Consider the following 21,617-nt stretch of genomic DNA (forward strand, 5'->3'; position numbering starts at 1 on the left):
TTATTGCTAATGTTTGAGCAGATAGGCTTCCTTAGCGTTAATCCACGAATGCTGGTTTAATACTTGGATATCTGGTGAGGTTATACACAGCTAACTTTGAAGAGATTTTGATTGTACTTGTGAGTATGATGGTATTCCTGGTGTTAAAACCTGAACCGTTTATTGTCATAAACGCAGACCAATCTGATGATCTTAGAAAGTACATTAATTTTAAAATTTAATTCATTTAGAATGATTGAAGAAATTTAACAAAGAACAGTTACTTGTTAATTAACTGTAAATCTTTACGGTGGAAAACATGGAGTTGGTGATATGAGAAGAAGAAAGGAATGCGAATTGAACAAGTAAAAAGAAAACGAGATTAAATCAGTTACCGATTTTTCAAATGTCTAGCAAATTCGTGATGGAAACGGATTATGTTGAACAACATGTTGAATTTTCTCGCATAGAAACAACAGAAACCACAAGGTTGTGAAACTTCAGTTGAAGAAGAAAGATAAGCTTCTTAGATAATTTTGAACATTTGGCTGAAACTTGCCAGAAATCGAAAAATGAGAAACACTGAGAATATGTTCTCGAGCTATTCAGATGAATTATTATACACTGTTAGTAAACTAGTTTACAGATGATCACTGAACAAAAGCTAATACGAAAACGAGAGTGAAGTTACTTGAATTGGAACTAGCACTTCGTGTTACGGTGGCCCATTATACTATGATGAGGTTATTATAACCTGCACACTGTTCGCAGTTCAAGCCTTTTAGATAATAAACATTAATTAGAATGAATGAAAATAAAGCACAGAAATGACCAAGAAATATTGATAAAAACACCTCAAAAAATTGATAAAAATACAATGATAAGGACGAATACCATTAATAGGATTTGGGTGGCCCCACACAGCTGTATAAACAAAAATTTCTATTTTTCGTGGCTCTTGAAGACTACCGGCAGAACACTTTTCTAAATAGATTTTGCAATGTTTATTCCTTTAAAAAAAATATTTTATTTCGTATTACACTGAAATCTGTGTAGGTAATGAAAGTTGCAGCAGAAAACAAAGTACAATTACACGACTGTAATTTAACCACTTTGGAGATGAGAATGCAAGGTTTTTCTGTTCAACCAAGCTTGACAATTTCTACCATGTCCAATCATTCCAGACGAAAGTCGTATGAACTCAAGGAAGTCATAATCTTTTGTTTTGTCCAACAGCTAAAAACATCTTCTTTGCTAAAGTCTATGGAATCTGATCTGATCTGCGTCCTGCAATAGAGAACATTTGTGGAAGATGATAAATCGGTGCAGCGTTATCTGAAAGATGCGTCGTTTTTTTTTTGGCACGCGATTTATTTATATATAATAAAAAATTTTGAAATAAAAAAAAATTTAGACAAAGTTACAGAACCAGTCATGGTGAATGTGAACAATATAGTTGAAAATAAAGTTCATAGAATGCTGGTGAACTCTCACTCAAAAAAGGCGAAGGTCTAAAAGGTCGGATACACCCTCACAGTGACCCTTTCTCCCCTCCACAGAGGGCATTCTCACAAAATATTATTGAACCTTTGCTTGTCCTCCAGTACTCAGCCCTGTTCATCCTTATTGTGCGGTGTAGGTGTACCAGGAAAACTTGTGAATTCAATGCAGATGAATCAGTGCATGAGGCAGAAATCCATAAAGCCCATACCCAATAATATATTTTTTCCCCTCCCAAACTATTTATTGAACATAGCCAAAAGGGAAGTAGGTCAATCATTCTTTATAAAGACGCGTTTTATCTGTCTGTCGATAGCAGTGATTCAGCACTTCCTCCTCAATTTATTCCTGGAATTTTTTGCTCCTTTCTTTACCTGTTTTTCTTACCTATTTCCTTATTTTCATAAATATATATATATATATATATATATATATATATATATATATATATATATATAAAATAAAAATTATTTCTAGTGAGTGTAGTGCGAGACGGAAATATCAGTGAAGTCGAAATCTCTACACCTGATAATATATCTTTAAACTGATATAATTTACCTCTGATTATGGATGCAAATCCGAAACCGATCAGGGCCACTAGGATAAAAATAAGCAAATGATGACTGAAATGGACGATAATCTTTTTTCCCCTTGGATTAATAAATCTGTCACCCATAAAAGATGAACATTACTCTACCATTCATTATTTAAATTATACTCAAATCGTTTGCTAGAATTTTTACCCAGCGAAAGCTTAAAACTAAGACTTAGAAGGAAGCAATAAAAGAACTTTAAGTTAATGTGCAGGTTTTTAATGTCGCTTTTGGTAGAGCAGTGTTGCCAACAATAGGGTGGTAGTATTCGTTGATAGCCAAAGGGGCAATGAGTCACTAGACGGTGATATGGTCTCACCCCAGGGGGGCCGGGCAGTGAATCACGCCTCAAGGGACTGTCATCGGTCCCTTTTTGAGAGAGATCCAACCTGCCTCAGTCTAGCTAACATAAAGTCGCTCATATACACGTAATTAAATTCTGTGTTAATAAAGTTCATTTCCCCCTCCAAAGGGGGGTGAAAATTGTGGAAAAATGGCCCGAAATGGATTTTCTGGTGAGGCAGTTTGTTAACAAATTAATGGGATTAAGAGATAACAGAAGGAGAACTGTCCTCGACTTGTTAGCCCTGTTCTAAGGACTAGATTTAGAACAGCACTAAAGTACCTCATCACGGGATTTTACCTAGGCGAGATTACTGCTGATCTTAAAGGTATCTACAGGATATATATACCTCTAAGTAGGGTTGCCATATGTCCCGGTTTGGCCGGGACTGTCCCGATTTTAAGCACTTGTCCCAGCGTCCCAGCAGGTTGCTAAATATGTACCGGTTTTTAAAAGTTAAAAAAAAAGAAGAATTGAATATTTGTTAAATATAAAGAAATCGTTTGCTCGAGTGTAACGTTGGCGCCTCATTATTTTGTAAAACTAATCTAAATTTGAAATGTAGTAAATTTTATGATTTAATTAGAAATGACGAAAACTTTCTAAAAAAAGTACAATCTTCTGAGAAATACTCTTGTACAAGTAAATAATACACATATATTATTACTATTAATATGTAAGTGCATTTTATTATATTTTTATATTTGATACCTACATTTTTTTGTGATTTTTTACGATATACGTTTAGTTTTGTGACACTCAATAATATTAATAATTTGTGATAGCAAAATATTCATAAAAGTGTAAGTTATACTTTATTAACAATGAGAAAACTCTAACTAATTGTACTATTTATTTATATTATTATTTATTTATATAAATTATTTATTTATTTTTACCTGACTGTCCCGGTTTGGCGTAAGAAATATATGGTAACCCTACCACTAAGTAAAGTAAAGTAATCGCCTATTTTTTCAGGCGGGGCTTAACGTCCAACTACCATTTACTAGGCGTCGAGGACGGAGGCGACTAGCAAACGTACTTTACTATTTCTCATTTAACCATTAAATAAAATCCAAGGCCAAGACCGGGATCGAACCCACTAAACCAACAATACACCTTAGCTTTGCAGGTCTCGCCTCTTAACTCGCTCGGTTACCGTGGCGCCTAGGATATAGCTCTATCCATCCCCTTTACTACAACCAGAAACGTCCCACAATTCTTTCTTTTATTTGATTCTATGGAAGGAAATGTGTCGTCTCTCGTTATATCACCGGACAGAGAGCTGCAAGAAACTGCTAGAAAGTGAAAATCTAAGAGACCCAGCAGCAGGATTCGAACCCATAGTCTATTAGTTTCCATGTTAGTTAACACTACAGCGAATCGTACAGACTTACCCAGAAACCACTTTACGTTTTCTTTGCCCAATTGCAATACTTCCTTTTTACAGGAAGGAATTTTATTACTCTCTCTTTTGATGGCAAAATTTGTGGGACCAAAAAATGTTTGCAAACCTAAAACTACTGAATGTTTACTGTCGCTGAAATCAACAGCCCACTCAAAAACGGAAATACCTTTTTAAGGTTTATTTTGATCATTCATACACGTTGATTAAACCAAACAGTCTCTCTTTCGTAGCAGTCCTTTCCCACAGGTTATCATGCACACGATATCCAGGAAATAGCCTACGGCAACATCATGCAGTGCATGAGCTTTTTTTTTTTTTTGAACACAAAGTCTCTCTGTTGGCTTTACTTCCGCCGACCGTCTGCTAGTGTAGCACGTGGTGTGCAATATGTTTGGCTGTGTGAGTAACGGGGAAATATTGATTTTCTACTTTATATTATCTTCCACGTATATATACGTAGAGAGAAAAAAAGTGGGGTCCTTCCCCTCTTTAGTAAAGAGGGGAGGTGATGCTCAGTAGAGGGGAGAAAAGTAAAACCTTTACAAGGCTATGAGGCCCTCTACAGCAAGCTTAGAATTCAATTAGTGTAATATAGTAGGTAGTTCTCTGGTTGTTAGGCAGAGCTCTCTCTCAGAGACTCTGAAAGATACAACGACGCAACATTCTACGCCAAAACGTTTTGGTCGATGATTCATCTACTTGAGCACAAACCCAGCTCGCTCCCAGTATCTCTATTCAGGAAGCAATATAACATTTTGCAATTACGTAATTAATTTCTGTATAAAAAGGGAAATACGACTATTTCTGCCATTCTACAAGTTCTTGTTTGTACAAGGTTTTTCAACTTGGAATTTTCATTTGAATTCTTACTAAAATTATACTGAAAATGATTCTGAAACGACACGTTTATCCCTACGCTCACAAAAAGCTCAGAATTCCCTGAAAGGATTTTTTTTCCAGTCAAATATCCAAATAAAAGTCCTGTAGGACCTAAACGTATGATCTAGATAGCACATGGGAAATTTAGAAAACATCGTGGTAGCCATTTCCACAAAAGTTCCCCCCCAAAAAAACCCTTTCAGTTAATTGATACTTCCTGTTTTGCTAAAAAATTTTGTTTTTCAGGCAATCAATTAAAAAATCAATAAATTTTCAGCCTCTTCTATGGATTTGGAATAGCGTTAAACATCAGTCAAAAAAGATCTGTACAGAAACTAAGAATGCTCTCGATATTCTCGTCAACATTAAATGGAGCCGCAAGGATTTGGCGCAGATTATCGCCAAATGCAACTGTGACTCGTTTACGTCTTCATGAAATGAATCTAAGACAAGCGCACATGGTCAACAGTGTGGAATAGGAACGGTGAACAGAGTTGGTGGCCCCAATACCTCAGGGAAACCCTTTCCGCTTTGAGCGGAGGACTACAGGACTGAGAGATCTTTGTAGTGGATGTGATTCAGCCAGGACAATTTTAGAATTTTGTCTTTAACAGACTTGAAGAGTAACCGAGATTGAGATTGAGATCGAATGCAAGAACTGGCTAAAAGTTAGGGTTTTCTTTCTGTTAGGATAGGAGACCCACTCATGACGTAGCTCCTTACCTTAATGGGCATCCCTTTAAACAACAATAATAATAAGTCTCCTCTATAATATTTGGGAATTTATGTAAAAATAGAAAAAAAATCGTCAAAAATTAGGCGTTTTTCAACGTAACGCTTTTTAATACAGTTTTTGACGATGAATCTTGAATCTAGTATTGAAAGAGAAGACCGAACATTAGAGGGAAACCTACCCAGCCAACGTTTTTCTCAAAAGTGGTTTTTCCTGTATTTCCTGTTCAAGGATTTCGATAGCTAAGTTCTTTTTTTTTTTTTTTTGGCGCATCAACAGCTGAGGTCATTAGCGCCCGGAGCTTTTTCCAGTGCACTGCTGGCCTCCGGACAGTGTTCTCTCGTTACAGACAACACTGTCCATCACCGGACAGTGAGCTGTAAGAAGCTCCTAGGAAGAGAAAATCTAAGGGTCAGCTGCTGGTTTCGAACCCGGGACCTCCGCGTGAGCTAAGTTCTGTTTAGATTTCTTGAAAGGAACCAATCGAAATATAAGTAGATTTTTTGGACTTTGAGATATTCTATTCTCATATAAAGATCTTTTTTCTCACACCATCACTTGACTTTTTTTAAAGTAAAGGGCATGTTAAAACTTAGACCCTAGTTTGGATTGCATCCGTAAGCTAGCAGCACGATTGCACGACTAGGGTGTGTCACAGGAAGTGATGAACAGTTTTCAGTTTGCTTCTTTAAGTCTCTTGAGTAAAATCAAGTACTACCTAGTAGAACGTCCTCAAGTTGATGAAGCATTGTGTAGGGTAGGCTTGTTGAAATTGCCTGAAGAAGTTATGTAACAGATATTTAGACTTTTTCTAAAAGATAAAGGCTAATGGAATCGAATCTGATTTTGGAGTATTCTTACTTATTCTTATTGGCAGACACATACAATTGAAGAGCCTCTTACAACTTCCTGGACCAGACAATGATCCGGCAAAAGTTATTTTGTTATTGTTTTCATATCCACTCCGCCTTGGCTCTGAACTGTCCAAACTTCCGTCTCAAATACTAAACGCAAACTGATAAGATTCCGTCTATTTAGCGAGCACACCACTCTAATCGTGTGTCTGTTCGTATTACTTTCTTATATAGGTAACTTATCCCCTTAACAATATTTCAACCACTTTGTGTAAATCCTATTGTAGTTTCCACTTTGGTACATTGAAACTTACTCTATTTGTACCAAAGAAATAACTTGAGATTTAAACTTAAGTAGTTTTCTTTTATCTTCTAACGTATTAGTTCAGTATTACTAGCGATAAGTATTTTTGAACAAGTGAACTTAGCGGAAAAATGGCTTAACTTGTGAGTGGAAAATTCTGCACAAGAAGGAAGTCCTTAGAGCTGACAAAGCTTTCATACTACTCTACTTACTTCAGAAAGTTTTTGAAAGTGTCAAACTTTTTCCAAAAAAAAGGTGTTTTTAAAGGAAATGTCCTGTTCAAATTTCTCTGAATAGTTGATTTGTCCTTAATCGAATTTTCCGGGAAATGAAATCGTAGCAGCCATTAAAGAAAATCATTAAAAACGGAAACGACTATACTGCCAAGAATTTCAACAAACAAACAAACTAAAGCTTTAAAATAAACGGAAATGATAATAATAATAACGGTGATAAATTAATGAACTACTATTTGCAATAAAGTGCAGTTAATGGGAACGCATCAAGAGTGATGATACTATGACGTCAGTGATATATTATCAATTTGAGTTGAGGAAATGGATCATTTGGATGAATTTTACATTGTTACGTCATGAATCTACCGATAGACAGACTGTCAGACAAACGGAGACAAACTGGCGCTGCTAAATTACTGGAGAAAGAGAGAGATAGAGAAGGAAGTGATGTATAGTAAAGTTGCACATATTCTATCTCGAGGTCGTAAATCTATCAAGAAAAGTTGAGAATTAGAATCTTGAGTTCTTGTGTGAGTAGATTTGGTTTAATGTTAATTGTTAAGTGATTGACTACAGGGTTAATAATGCTATTGTTGAGCGAGTTTCTAAATGGACTACTTAGTCTGGAATGTGGTTTTTTTTTTTTTTTTTAGGGTTATACGGGACGGTTTTGAGGGGAGAGCAGTTGAGAAACAAGGAAGCATAAAGGTTGATTTACAGAGCGCCAAGGTTGCATAATAGCGGAGGCCACCGGCTACACTGTTTGCCGAAGAAAAAGGCTGAATGGTTGCCACCCTTTAGTACGAGGGAGCAACTCGGCGAGCGAACCAGTCGTGCACGGTTGTGTTATTGTAGAAGGGAAAGTGCTGGAATGGTGAAGCCGAATGTAGGGAATGTGGAGAAGCCATTGTCCAGGATATGGGCGGAACGGGCGGCGAACAAGAAAACTGGGGAATAAAAGGTAGGAACCATTGTGGCCCCTTTTGGAGGGCATGAAAGCGCTTCTCCCTCTCTGCACAGAAATAAAAACCACCTCTCCACACTCGCCTACCTTCAATAAGTCTTCTGGACCCTTTTTCTCGCCACCTCATCCTGAGACACTCTTGGGGTAGTTCCCCCCAAGTGCCGAGGAGAAGATTCAAGTCACACGTACCAAAGCCTCTTTCATCCAAACATAACGTGAGTTCCGTTCATTGTGTCACGTGCTCTACAACTCCTATCTTCTTCCGCAGACTTCATCGGACAAGTGCACACGTGGACTTGAGAAGGGTGCACAACTTACTGACAGGGAGAATAACTTTTTTCTTTTTACTAAAAATAGATTTGTTTGGGGGAATGGGGATCGTTTTATTTAATTTTCTCTTATGCAAGGAGAAAGCGTACTCAGGAAATTTCTCTTATGTAATCTAATGTAATAATTTGTTTCAAGGTTTTCATAAAACTTTGATACATTTATTTAGGATCCCCTTGAATGTAATTTTTTTAAATAGAGACAACTACTGCCCCCGCCCCAAATAGTGCATTACAGTATGTTTCGAGGTAAAAACCCACTAAATTTGAAATTGGGGAAAAATTAGTAAATATACAAGCAGGGGAATTGGCGGATACTCCTAAGCCATGAATCTTTGAGGAGCATTTCCTGTAAATTGGGTCCGTGATGAAGTAAAGTTGTTGGACAGGCCCTGTCCTGGTATATGGCTCCGGAAACCTGGACAATCACGAAAGCTGCTGAACAAGATGCCTTTTAATATTCGAAAGGAAAATTCTGCGTAAGAACTTCGGCCCACAATATGTGAGAACCCGACTTGGCGTCGCAGAACAAACAGAGAGTTCTGTATGTTCTGATAAAAGAGCCGCGAATATTATAACGTTAATTAAGCTAATCAGACTTAGATGGGCTGGACATGTCGCAAGAATGGCCCACGAAGAGATCCCGTACAAGCTTCTACAGGGAAGTCCCTGATCGCAAAAGGAGAGTTGGGAGATTAAAGCGAAGATGGTTCGATAGTGTGACAAGCAGGATGACCCAGGCAGTTATTGCGAACTAGAAACTGGATGGCGGCTGCAAGAGAGAGAGGACGACTGGCGGATTAAAATCGCGGAGGCCATGGACCAACTAATTGGGTTGTAGTGCCATTGTGAGTGAGTGGGTCCGTGATGACCCGTTGAATGACTCTTCTTCATTGGATCATCTCTCCGGAAGATGCCGTACCTTCTTTGAACGGAAGTCTCTATACTGAGGAAGATTACTGGCCTAGTTAGAGAAACGCTGCCTCTTAAAGAAGTAGAATGATATCTATCCTTCAAGTTTACTTTGCCTTCTTAATCGCTTAATATACAACGGAAGTTAATTTTTGATCTAATGTACACAGCTGAAAATGCAATGCCTCCTGAAATTGTTTTTCTAATTAAATTGAAATACGTTCGAGTCTGAAATCGAACTCAGGTGGGCAAAATTAAGCAAAAGGAAATAATAAATATCTCTCTTCTATGGGTCGACACGAACTCAATGTGCTTCCGTTGTACATTAGCGATTATGAAAGCAAAATAAACACTGTTTATCGATATCAAGCTACTAAAATTAGCCTCATATCCAGTTCCTGGTAATTACTAAACAGTAGAAGGCTTAATTAGCTCGTTTAGTGCTATGTACGGGTGCTATTAGATAGCCTATAAACTGTTTAACTCGATCTGAATGAAGTTTTGTTTGTACAGTTTCAGTATTGTTTGTTAATTTATGATTAATTAGTGTTCTATACCTTAAAGAGGAAGCTGAACGTGTTTGTTACTAATAGCAATGGTCCCTTACTTCCGCTTCCGGAGCTAAACAAATCAAAATCCGCTGTGAACATTCACATTAGTTTCGGTTACCGCAATTATTTATTTTTTTTTCTAACTTTCTAAGATGTTGTTGACTTCAATATTATTAAAACTGCCCGGTAGGACAGTTGTATAAGGGTTGATCGTCAAAAAGTGCACGAAAAAGCGTAACGTTGAAAAACACCCAACTTTGATAATATTTTTCTCTTTTTCTATAAAAGATAAAATTCCCAAATTTTCTTTAAAATAAAGGGCAAACCCTCCTTTACAGCTGTAATTTTTTTGCAACAACCCAGATCTAATAGGTTTCGAGAAAAAAGTTGCCGAAAATGAGCAAAAACCGCTTTCTCAAAAAATGTTCTTGTTCTTGTTCTTCTTGTACTTCTTCTTGTTACCTTTTTTGTAAACAACGTAGCGCCTAAATGCGCGAACCGATTTTCATGAATGAGGTGTCATTCGATTCGGAATTTTATGTAGATGTGCCTTTTGGGGGCCTCGATCCTGTACATCGAATGGGAGAGGAGTTAGCCCCCTTTATGTAAGGTCCCCTCCAAAATTATTATTACTAATTACTCTGTAAATCTTGGCCCGATTTTGATAAAATTTGGTAGGATGATAGGGTTAGGGCTCCCCTACGTAACATTAAAGCAGCGATCAGCTCTTACACTTGTTAAGGGGAAGTATAGCAATCGTTTCAAATTATCGACACGTGAACCGATTTTCATGAATGAAGTGTCATTCGAATTGAAATTTTGTACAGATTTGCACTCAAGTCTTGACGCCGTGCCTCATAAGGAGGGGAGTTCGCCCCACCCAAATAAGGCCCTTTCTAAAACTATTATTACCAATATTTCTATAACGCTTAGTCTGATTTTGATAAAATTCAGCTCGAATAAGTGGTTAAAGCTCCTCTACCTTGCCGATTCTCTTGCTCCTACTAAGAGGAAGTACTGCAATCGTTTAAATTATCAATGAGTGAACCGATTTAAATCAATGAATTGTCGTTCGATTAAAAAATCTTTGCCTCTTTGCCTTTTAGGGAGAAGTACTGCAATCGTAGTTTATTTTTCTTACTCCTCTTAAAAGGAAGTACTGAAATCGCAGTTTAATTTTGCTATTTACGTACAAATACCTTCCTATGTTATTCAAAACGCTTTTTCAGAAAAATTGTTATTGAGGATGGTTTTGAGGACCGCAACTATAATCATTCTTTAAAAAGATCTCTCCAGTGGTAGTTACGGTTCCGACTTAACACCTTCTCAGGTTATAATGATAGAATTGTTTATTCCAAATTTTAAAAAAATCTGTAAAGCAGATATGTAACTTTGTGAAATAGACAAAAAGGAAAATCTATCCAAAAGGTACAAAAATCTCCTTAACAAAAACTTACAGTTTAAAATGTTAAGTATAAGGGTTGACTAAACGCCAAAAGGTACACAAATCAGCAAGTACCCAACATTTCATTAATACTTCATTAATATTTAAGTAATTCTACTGCATTAATTTTCATTAATAAGTTATTTTTTAGAATTTATTAGATGTCACAGACCCTTATGCTGGCCACTTCATTTATAATATTTTTTTGTTATAATTATGATAAATCACATAAATATGTACATGCATGTTAAAGTAGAAAAAGACAAAGTTAGAGTAGGCTACTGTCTTGAATTCGTCTTACCGAAATATTCGTGAGCACAAATAACACACAGTTTTATTTAAAAAAAAGGCTTTGAATTTTTTAGCCTCATAATTTTTTTATATTTTTTATAACGTTTTTCTTTTTAATCTGTAATTAATAGTTTGATTATTATAAATAACTAGATATTACAGTCAATCTACAGAGCTAATTGAACATATATTTTGTAGACGAAAATGGCCAGCATAATGGTCTGTGACATCTAATAAATTCTAAAAAATAACTTATTAATAAAAATTAATGCAGTAGAATTACTTAAATATTAATGAAGTATTAATGAAATGTTGGGTACTTGCTGATTTGTGTACCTTTTGGCGTTTAGTCAACCCTTATACTTAACATTTTAAACTGTAAGTTTTTGTTAAGGAGATACACGTTAAAGATGCAATTTCCCAAAAACTCCAAGAATCAACTCAATGGAAAGTACATATAATTAGCTAATTTTACTACAGATTTAGAATTTTGGTGGCATTGATATGGCACTTTAAAGAAAATATGCATTGTGGTACAGGGTTCGATTCCCCGTCTTGGCCTTGGATTTTATTTAATGGTTAAATGAGAAATAGTAAAGTACGTTTGCTATTCGCCTCCTTCCACGACACCACTAGATGTTAGTTGGACGTTAAGCCCCGCCTGAAAAAATAGGCAAATACTTCACTTTACTTTAAAAAAACCGTTGGAGCAGAGCTTTAAAGGAAATCTAAAAAAAAAGAGTATATTTAGTAATGTGGACTTACGGTGGGATATATATTTTTTTTAAAGCTTATTATTGGGTCCGATGGTAGTACCAATCAAATTTGACATTTCCTGTGATTTTCCATTTTTTAAGCTATGAGGGACGGAGCGGATGATTGACTGAGACCAATTGATAAACAAAAAAATAGTTTTTTTGCTCGAAGGACTTCCAAACGGATGTAGTGATAACTTTATAACGGAAATTCAACGTCAAGACTTTATAAGTATTTGAACCAGCAAGGCTATTGGGACTACAATGCAGTAACATTTAAGACTATAGCCTATACACTATAGAATAAACGCACAAACAACCCTTGCAATAGAAATGAGTATTTATAAAGTCTTGGCCTAGGATATAGGACTTATAACAGTGCATAAACTTAAACCCACTATAAAACACATTTATAAAATATTCTAGTAAAAAGGTCTTTGAGCCTAGAGGCTCAATGGTTTGAAGGCTTCCCACTTTCGTTTCCAGCTTAGCCTTTATCTCTTGATAAGGCACTATAGGAGTGTATTTCCGTTTTCTTTTTGCTATTTTCTTTTATTAGTATTTTTCTTTATTCATTTTTATTACTCCAGGAATCCTAGGATCCGGTGGGTTTATGTAGCAGTCGTATAAACCACTTCCTGTGTAACCTTCGCCAAACTGGAAGCTGATTTTGTTTTTCCTGCCCCTTCCACTGTGTGTACAGAGAGTTTTCACTTGGTGGAAAATATTTTTTTTTTAATGATTACTTTTGTAGCGTCTTACTTGTTTTCTCTTTGCAATTTTTCCTTTCTCTCGAGCTGGGGAAGATGTTTCCAAAAATAAATTTATGAAAAATCACAAGTAGGACTAAATTTTCAAATTTGAAACTTGCTGTAAGTGCCATTTTAGATTTTCCAGTCACTATTTGTATTACTAAAATCTTTCCGGAAACACTCTACTTAGAATAGGGAGATTCCTTATAGAGTGCCATTTTGTTTAAGGATCCCATCCCCAGGGTTAGGGAGGTTTAAAGTTTTGTTAAAAATCGATTTTGAAGAAAATTCCTCTAAGAAGGAATTCCTCAACGGATTTGCCTACTTTCTTGAAAACAGCTCCCGGGCTATTCTGTAAACTCATTCAAGAACTCATTTAAAATAAAACACAAATCTTTGTGCCCAAATTACTTCCGTTTCTCTTTGACAGAACAATGTAGAAGTTTATTTTACCAAAGAATTATCTCTTCTTTAGATGCTGTAATCTTGTCATAATGTTGTTCCACATGTTGTCTCATGGAAAACTGACATGATTGCGACAAAAACTCTTCCATCTACCACAGGGGAATGATGTGGAAGAGGGCAAAATTCCCCCTTTATCTCTCTCTCTCTCTCAGATAGATAAGATGGAACAAGTCTGCAGTTACTATGACAACATCCACAGAGAACATGACACCCAAATAACTTGGGTCCATGGCCATGTGATGAGGCTGGTAGTTGCAGCGGCGGCAGGCGGCGGGAGGATGTGAAACAAGAAAATGGTTGGGGGCAATGTGGGGGAAGTCAGAAGTTGATGGACTCCGGTTTCATAGACAAACTTTATATCAAGATTCTAACAGCCGCAAGGTGTACTTTATACTTGTAATGTCAGGCTGATGTTACCTTCTCATTCAGGCAGGTGATTCTACTCCCTGCTCATGTTAATATTTTTACAGCTGTTTTCCACTTCCTCCTTTAACCTTTACAAATTGATCCGCATGCAAGAATTTGTCTGTCTGTGGCGTACATAACTCTAAAAAACGAAAAATCGCTCAAAGCTCATTAAAGTCCAATATTTAATTTGTTCCGGCTGAATTTGCCCTAATTCTTATTTTAGGTAGCGTCTTAATTATATATCGAATTTTAACTCTCATGAAATTTATTTTTTTTACGACGTCGCAAAAATTGACTATATATCTCTCTGATTCAATCACACACACTACAATAATTTTCTAAAAATTACTCTTTAAAGAACCTCAAAACAGTTATTTCCGGGGAAACTGTATTATTAAGATTTCACTCGATCTCAAATCTTCTTCTAACCGGTAAGAGAAAAATAAAATGGAATTTGTCGTATGTAGTAGCGTTTAGATAAATAGAACAACTAACTGAAAGCATAAGTGTACGTAAAAACTTACGATATATTCAAAAGAAAACTCCCCAGACGAGAATATATAAATCAGAGCCGCCAAAGCAAGAGAAAGAGAAACGAGTCTAAAAACTTAACAATATTAAACTACTGAGAAAAGGGAAAAAGAAAAAAAGGAATGAAGACAAAAACTTAGAAAGATATATACGTAAGATGGTTGACTACGTGAATATACTGGGATACGTAACAGGATGAGAGGGGGAAACGCAAAACAACAAGAAAGCTGGCTGTATGCGAGAAGACTTACGCGGCCAAGTAGCTGAAGCAGTGTGTATGTGTGTGAGTAAATAGGTGTAGCGGAACTCTCTAAAATAAGAGAAACATTGCGTTCCTGGGGGAGAGCGGAAGTTGAAGAGAAAAAGAGAAAGTGATAGGCTGGTAAGTAAGCGGGAACATATTTCAGAGTAGAAGAGTGAGAAGGATATAGAAAACTGGGTAAGAGGGATCCCAGACAAGCGCATTGCTTCTTTGCCCAGAAAGACTTGATTTATTTCGTTCCTTACTTATCCCCCGCGCCCCCACCACCAAAACACCAGTACAACCTAAACTTTAATATCCAAACCATACTGGGGATGGAGCTCTTAAAAAACTCCTGTATAACCCATTCCCCTGACAGGGCTCTTGGAATACCTCCTGCCTAATCCTTCCTCTCCTGGTTATTACCCATTTTAAATTATAACTGGGCGTACAAAAAAAACAAACTTCAGATTAAACCTGTTAACGATCTCCCAAACTGGTTCTTCTTCCAGTCTCCCCATACTCTTGCTCCCATATAATTTCTAATTATAATTCACAAATAAAGAGTATGCTTTTCATTTTCCAAAAGTTTTCCTAACTTATTCCAAAGTCCCAGTTCGAGAAAAGAGAGAGAGAGAAAAGCTCAGAGAAGAAATTGTTTTGATTGGGTGTGCAGGAAAAAAAAAAACTGGTTTTGGTTGGATGAAACTTTTTCTTTTTTTGCAGGTTATGACATGCATAATTTTCAGTTTGTATTTCTGGATGCTTAAAACCGTATTCACGGTGGCAGACTGTTTCTGCAGTTAATTTTCCGCTTTTTCGCTGCTTAAACTTTATTGTTTTCCAATTTTCTTATAACTGCATAGACATTAAGCGAAAAGTTAGTTTGGGAAGAGAGAGAGAGAGAGAAAAAAAGGGATCTTTAACAGATTCCCTTCAGCGGTTAGAGGAGTTGTCAATCCTAACTCTGACTGAGCGGTTACCCTAAGCAATGTGTACCACCTGCAGTTATGGTAGCCAAGCGGTCAATGCAAGGATTTAACTTAGGTATGCAACATACAAGTTTCAGTCCGCTATCCCAGTTGGTTTAGTACTTTACGAAATACATTTTTTGTTTTTTTTTTTTAGATTTTCTCGAATTTAAACCCCCACGATTTCCTTTCACCTTAGAACCCTCTTTTTTCACGTTAAACATTTTTTCCGGGGCAAAGTTCGATTTAACCCATTTCCGGGCAAAGGAAAGCTTAACCTTTTTTAAGTCCCGTTTCAAATTAATGAATGTAAGAACTTTTATTATCTATTAAATATTAATTTTCTAATTACAAATTTTAAGTTTAAAGTGAAATTTAGTTAAGATGAAGATGTGAAGTGATTTCCGGATTTTTTAAAAAATAATTTCTAATAAAAAATATTGCAATCCCCCGTAAAATACAAAACCATTGCATTGTTTAATAACTTATCTCTAATTAATAGTATTCAAGAAACATATTCTTCCTTTATTTCGCTATGAAAACTTGATAAAGTCTGTTAGTACTTATTAATGACTTCACAATATTCCCAGTTGTCTAAGTCATTACTTACCTCCACAAATAGTAATAATACCAAGTTAAAATTTAAATGTACACTAATTTTTCTTTGATGTTATACTTTGTTTTTAGATTATTCTTAAATTATTGCCCCCTTTCGACTAATTAGTAAGAATTTATCCTGCTGTATATTGTCTTGTCTATACTTCTTTTTAAAGACTATGACTGTTTCTACACAAAGACTAATTTTCCTACTTAATTTTTCATTCTTCCTTCTCCACCCACCTCCAAGTTTACTTTGACAGCTTAATATTTTTAATTAAAAACACTAAGTCTAAGAATAATAGAAGTGTAGAATCTCTTGAATATTTTATAAAATGTTGACCAAAGAGAGAATGAGTTGGATGACTCTTCTTTTTCGCTCACTTCTTGTCTCTTCTATTGTAGTCGTTATTTTTTGTTACTATGAACGGGCAGAACAATCCAGGCACTTCTCTCGGGAGTTTCTTTGTAGACATTATTCCCAGTTCAATCCTTAGAAGAAGTTATGAACGCGTACTATTCACGTCGTGGAATATAAAGAGTTATTTTTTTTTTTTGGATGTCTGGAAGGGTGTGTGTGTGTGTGTGTTTATCGACGTTGGGAGCGCATTTGGATGCAACTGCAGTTTCCTGTTGAGAGTCAATGAAGAGATATCTCAGGATGGGATCCAGAGAGGAGTGGTCAAAAGCATAAAGAAGCCTATGATAAAATTGAAGATAACTTGAAGCAAGCGAATAATTTGCGGCACTTCAAAAAAAAAAAAAACGTGTTTTAAGACAAAGTTGGTCAGTTAGGACTGGATGTCTTTGTAGAGTTACTGGAGAAGCGTAACTGCACGATTTGCTGATGTCCCAAAGATACAACAAAGAAGAGACACCTCAGGGATGAGATACAAGAGGAGAGTTGACAAATCCAGAGCAGGGCTATGATAAAATTGAATCTATCCCAGTTTTTTGAGAGTCCCGTAAAAACTGTGAATCCCTTTATCCAGGACAAGGTTAGAGTATTATTTAGTGGCATACCCTCAAGAAAATGCACACGTCATCTCCCTAAGTCAGCGTTTCCCAGCCTGTGGTCCGCGAATTGCTGGTTGGTGGTACGCGAAAAATAATCATTAATGGCGGATATAAAAATTTAAAAAAATTAAATCATAAAAATGTCATAGAAACGTTTTTTTCTTATAGTTCTTATAAATTATTTTAATTAATAATATTATACAGTAAAGTTGTTAATATGTACAGTTAGTCTGTACTAATAATGTTAGTCTGTCTCAAGATATACAAGAAAATATAAAAGCACATTTAACAGGATTAAAATTGTCTTTCATGGAGTATTTTCCAAAACCCGAAAACACAAATGATAATTGGATTTCAAGCCCCTTCTATAAAGAAAATTTAGGAAAAGCGACATCATTATCGAAAAAGATAAAGAAAATTTAACAAAATTCATGTGACAGAACTTAAATGATAAGTATGTAAAAATGTGCTTAAAGAGACTGATTGTAACGAGTAAGCTCTATCCAAGGAACTTTAAATTTAATTGGTACTTATAGGTAGTTGAATGCTTAAAAGAAATTAATTTAGAAGATTTGGGCACAAATATAATAATCCTAAAGACGAACTTTGTAAAATAAATAATAATTTTGAAGAGAAAAATATGTACGCAATTTTTAATTATTTAAAAGTTTTAAAACTAAGATCTTACACTTTACAAAGTTTATGAAGTGAACATGAACTTGAACTCCTTTGAAACAGATACACTGTATCTCTTTACAAATAAAGTAATAACAAAATAACTTACTCGAAATAACAAATTTCACGAAATGCAATCATTTTTTACGAAGTGGTACAAATTAGCATCATGTACTACCAAGTGGTTCGGTGAGCCCCCCCCCCCAAAAAAAAGGTTGGGAAACGCTGCCCTAAGTGTTTAATAAGTTGATCGTGTGACGATTTAGAACAGAAATGGAAATCTGTAAACACTTCTGAAACTCTAGTTTAAGTTTGAGTATCAGTTTCGCCATTGCTACCAGAATAATCTAAATATCCTAGGTTCCTGTAGTAGTAGTAGCTAAGCCTAGAAGGAACTAGGTCCTAAGGGATTAATACTATTCTTGTTTGTTGTTATCAAAATTTTAAGCCCTACCCCAGCTAAATGCTTGTACAACAAAGCGTTCGCGAAACCGGCATTAATTTTACAAAAGCTTCTGAAGAAAGGGCAATAAAAGATGTTCTACAACATTGGCTAAACTTCCAACTTTGCCAGACTATAAAAGGTAAAATTTCACCATTTAAAAGCAGAGCACATTCAAAGCGAAGTACAATCAGTGAACTACGTTATTTGTAGGATAAAACTTAACTGGTAGTGGGGGGTATAACTTATTTAATTAACTAAATACAGCGCTTTTCTCTTTTCCACCCACATAGCCGGGGAAAAACCCTTGATGGAGGAATATAAATGCCAAAGAAACAAGAGACGTGAAAAGGCTAAAAGTGGTTAGCAATTAATTTTCAATCTAACCGCTTCTTCTGGCTCTCGTCGAGCTGGCAACCCGGAAAAGCTCGGTCTGACTATAAAAAAAAAGAGGAAGAGGGGAGAATTTTCCTCTTTATTTTAGTCAGGATAAAGTTTAAGGAATCTCTGGCTATGAGGGGAGAGAAAGATCAATTACGTTTTTCCTTCAGCGCTCTTATTTACGCCTGTAAATTATTTGTGTATTCAAGGGAAAGCGAAGATTTCCACGCTAAATTTCTTTTTCCTCTTTCGACACTCTGCAGTTTTCCCATAACATTGATTGATTTTTTCAATAACTTTATCTTTCCCCAACAATGAGGATTCTTACCATCCGTGTGTAATCTACGCAGTAAATTTCTGAAGAATCAGATCCTTTTAATCCTAACCAGTAAGTAAAGTAAAATAATTGCCTATTTTTTCAGACGGGGCTCAACGTCCAACTACCAATTAGGTGTCGTGGACGGAGGCGACTAGCAAACATACTTTACTGTAAATTTCTTTTATTAACCATTAAATAAAATCCAAGGCCTAAGACCGGGAATCTAACCCAGTACCACAATACATATTAGCTTCGCAGGTCTCGCCTCTAACAGCTCGGCTACCGTGGCGCTTTCCTATCCAGTAACTAGGCCATTTTTTTGAAAACAGTGAATTCCCAAGCCTGGTTGGCTACCAGAACTACATACTCTCCTTAGAACAAGCTTTTAATTTTGACTGCCAATTCCTGGATAATAATGAGGGGCGAGAGAAAAGTAAATGGGACTTCAGGGAGTGATCGGTTCCTCTCGCTTCATTAGCTCATCCCTGGTGAGCAAGGTTATCCTTGATCTGGATCAGCCACTCTTAGAACAACTAGGATTCGGTGTGGCAGGGGAGGGATTAACAAGATTTGCACTGGGGAGTGGTTATCGCTCATTGTTGTCCCTTCACTCTCTAAATGGGGGATCTCAGGCAGTTATTAGGTCTTGGGGGAAAAATGTATTGTTTGGAAGGTGCAGGGGTTAGATTATACCTCCTTCAGGAAATAGCTTCTACTAACTCCGGTGCCCTCTTTTCCTTCCCAAATCTTTCCTGGGTGTACTGCATCGCCTCCATCAGAGCCCAGTGGGGAACAATAGGAACAAACAAAATATCTCAGTGAAGAATACCCAACATAAAATTAATGAATAAATAAATTAATTAAATATTAATAAAATTAATGTCCACGACAAAAATTCACCCACTTCCTTCTCTATTTGCTATACTTCCTCCGGCAAGATTCGCAGTTCATCCATAACCATCATTTACCAAAAATAAGATCAAGCAAGGAACAAAACGGAAATGTAAAAACCTCTCCTTAATACTACCTCCAGTTGGATCTGACATGTTTTTTTGAACATGAACGTCCCTGATCTATGAAAATTTATTATTTGGATCAAATCCAACAAAATTCTGCAAATAGCTAATAATTTTTCCTTGCTTTCTTTTTTTTTTTTTTTGGTAAAGAGAAAAACCTAAATTGTTTTGGGAAATTGGCAAAAGGGACAATAGTTAGCTGAATTTTGGCAAAAACTAATTCATAAATTTAGCCGACAGAATTTGAGCGTAGTAAACAGTGATTTTTGGCAAACCGTTCAATGGCATATTTTTACTAGGAGTAGAATTTATTGGAAATCATTGAGGGAAGAAAAATTTAACAAATATTTAATAAAATTTCATTGGTTCTGTAAAAGTAATAGCTTATTTTTTCAGGCGGGGCTTAACGTCCAACTACCAATTAGGTGTCGTGGACGGAGGCGACTAGCAAACATACTTTACTGTAAATTTCTATTATTAACCATTAAATAAAATCCAAGGCCTAAGACCGAGGAATCGAACCCAGTACCGCAATACATATTAGCTTTACTGGTCTCGCCTCCAACCGCTCGGCTACCGTGGCGCCTCTTTGGTTCTATAATATTTTAAGCTATTTCTAAATTTCTCTAAATCGCTCTAATCAAAGTTTAAAAAGTAACCAACACACTCCATATTATTAAATCTTGTAAATTCATTAACAATACAAACTATCATTACAGATTACAGATCAAACTAAGTAGTCACACTAGGAGAAAAACTGTTTTTAGAATAATCTGTAATTAAGAAAATACTAAGTATGGATAAAAAATTATGATTAGGTAATTCAAAAAACTGTAATTAGTAAAGAAATGTAATTATAAAGAAAAGATAATGCTTGCTGATAATACGAACGAAATAGGCTATAATAAAAGAAGTATTATGGGTACAAATTGAGCCTTTAATTCAAATGGAAAGATGTTTCGTTCTAAATTGCGCTCTAGAGTTAATCTTAAGATTACGATTTAAGATTAAGATTTATGGAAAGTCAAATCTTTGTCCTGATTACCTCCAGCTTGCCCTAAGTGATCAAGACCTAGGAGGCGTAGCTAAGTAAGGAGAACAGCTTGTATAGGATCTATATCCGAATTAGCTTAGAACATGTGGCTGTCAGTTCCTCAGGTTTATTGTGCCGCCTGTATGTGTCTTATGGGATAAACTCTCAAAATCCAGGGATTATGAATCCTTATTTTGTGCATTTTATCTCCAATTAACTCTCAAGTTAATCTCAGAGCACAAGCCAGGAGACCGTACTGTATCTCATCTACTAGGGATATTTTATGGATGGGGAAGGGGGTTAATAAGCCTTAAAAAAGTCTCTAGATTAACTCGGTTAAGATCCGAGACTAGAATACTGGAATCACCCATTTCTGGATGTTGGAATATCTGGAAAGCCTTGGAGAAAGAGGACAGACAAATATTCTTACCCACTATTAGCTGAAGGTAAAGACTGTAAGTAGATCTGTTGGCAGACCCTAGATAAAGGAATTGAAGAAAAGGGACGACCATAAAGAAGAACTTAGGGTGTGAGGATCAGCCCGCTACTTTTGGTCCATCAGGAATTCTATCCCCTTCTCAAGAGACTACTAGAAATAAATTAAAAGACAATAGAATGAGATGAAAAAGAGGGTGTTAATTGCGAAGATGGAGTGTGGAAGCTGAGAATAAGAAATAAGATTGAAAACTTCTAAATA

General features: G+C 36.0%; 1 protein-coding gene and 1 long non-coding RNA gene across 13 annotated transcripts in view; one reads left to right on the forward strand and one right to left on the reverse strand.

The window, feature by feature from the left end:
• Nucleotides 1-21,617, forward strand: part of Liprin-gamma (liprin protein kazrin) — a 433,354-nt gene that overhangs the window by 227,316 nt on the left and 184,421 nt on the right. The gene's annotated exons all lie outside the window — the stretch shown is intronic.
• LOC141446850 (uncharacterized) overlaps nt 1-21,617 on the reverse strand; it is an 86,456-nt gene that overhangs the window by 13,588 nt on the left and 51,251 nt on the right. Inside the window, exon 1 of one of the 3 annotated variants that reach the window (XR_012453937.1) lies at nt 375-1,821. The exons of 1 other annotated variant lie outside the window; for it this stretch is intronic. This is a non-coding gene — a long non-coding RNA (uncharacterized lncRNA). Of the gene's footprint in view, nt 1-374; nt 1,822-21,617 lie in introns of those variants that run through there. One more of the 3 variants, XR_012453936.1, reaches the window with a different exon arrangement.

The sequence above is a fragment of the Rhodnius prolixus genome, unplaced genomic scaffold (genome assembly GCF_049639745.1).
Source record: "Rhodnius prolixus isolate KJV_2025 unplaced genomic scaffold, Rpr scaffold_7, whole genome shotgun sequence".
NCBI lineage: Eukaryota > Metazoa > Arthropoda > Insecta > Hemiptera > Reduviidae > Rhodnius > Rhodnius prolixus.